Source organism: Neophocaena asiaeorientalis, unplaced genomic scaffold (assembly GCF_003031525.2).
Source record: "Neophocaena asiaeorientalis asiaeorientalis breed wild unplaced genomic scaffold, Neophocaena_asiaeorientalis_V1.1 scaffold10, whole genome shotgun sequence".
Lineage (NCBI taxonomy): Eukaryota > Metazoa > Chordata > Mammalia > Artiodactyla > Phocoenidae > Neophocaena > Neophocaena asiaeorientalis.
Genome location: NW_020172817.1, coordinates 2,274,664 through 2,275,231, shown reverse-complemented (window position 1 = coordinate 2,275,231; position 568 = coordinate 2,274,664).

Here is a 568-nt window from a genome sequence, read left to right as displayed (position 1 = left end):
CCCGGGCAAAAAAAAAAAAAAAAAAAAAAAAAAAAAAAAGATAATAATAATAAAATAAAAACATTTATATCTCCTGGCCTCTCCCTATCCCCACCACAACAAAAGGATTGAATTAATTTCTTCTTTAAAAGTTATTCCTTAAATTAGGCTAACTGGCTAAGAAGGAAATTTAGAACAAATAGAAAGAAATAACTTCTTCATGCAGTTGTGGTCGCCTAGAGGCATTTGATGTCACAGAAGGTCAAATGGTCAAATGCAGTTGTTAGATGACCTGAAAGGCCAGTGGAAGGAAGGCATTTCCAGGGTGTGATGGCTGCAGGAAGGGCAGGGGTCTGGAGGAAGGCAGGCAAGGGTTGCCCTGATCATCAGTTGTTAAGAGAAGACGAGGTGTCCAGTTTTAGGGCGAAGAAGAGTTTCAACTTAACTGTTAACAGGAACGCTCTCCTGACCTTGGTTTGAATATTCAGATCAAGATCCTGCTGATACATCGCTCATTAAAACTGAAGCTACTGGGCTTCCCTGGTGGCGCAGTGGTTGAGAGTCCGCCTGCCGATGCAGGGGACGCGGG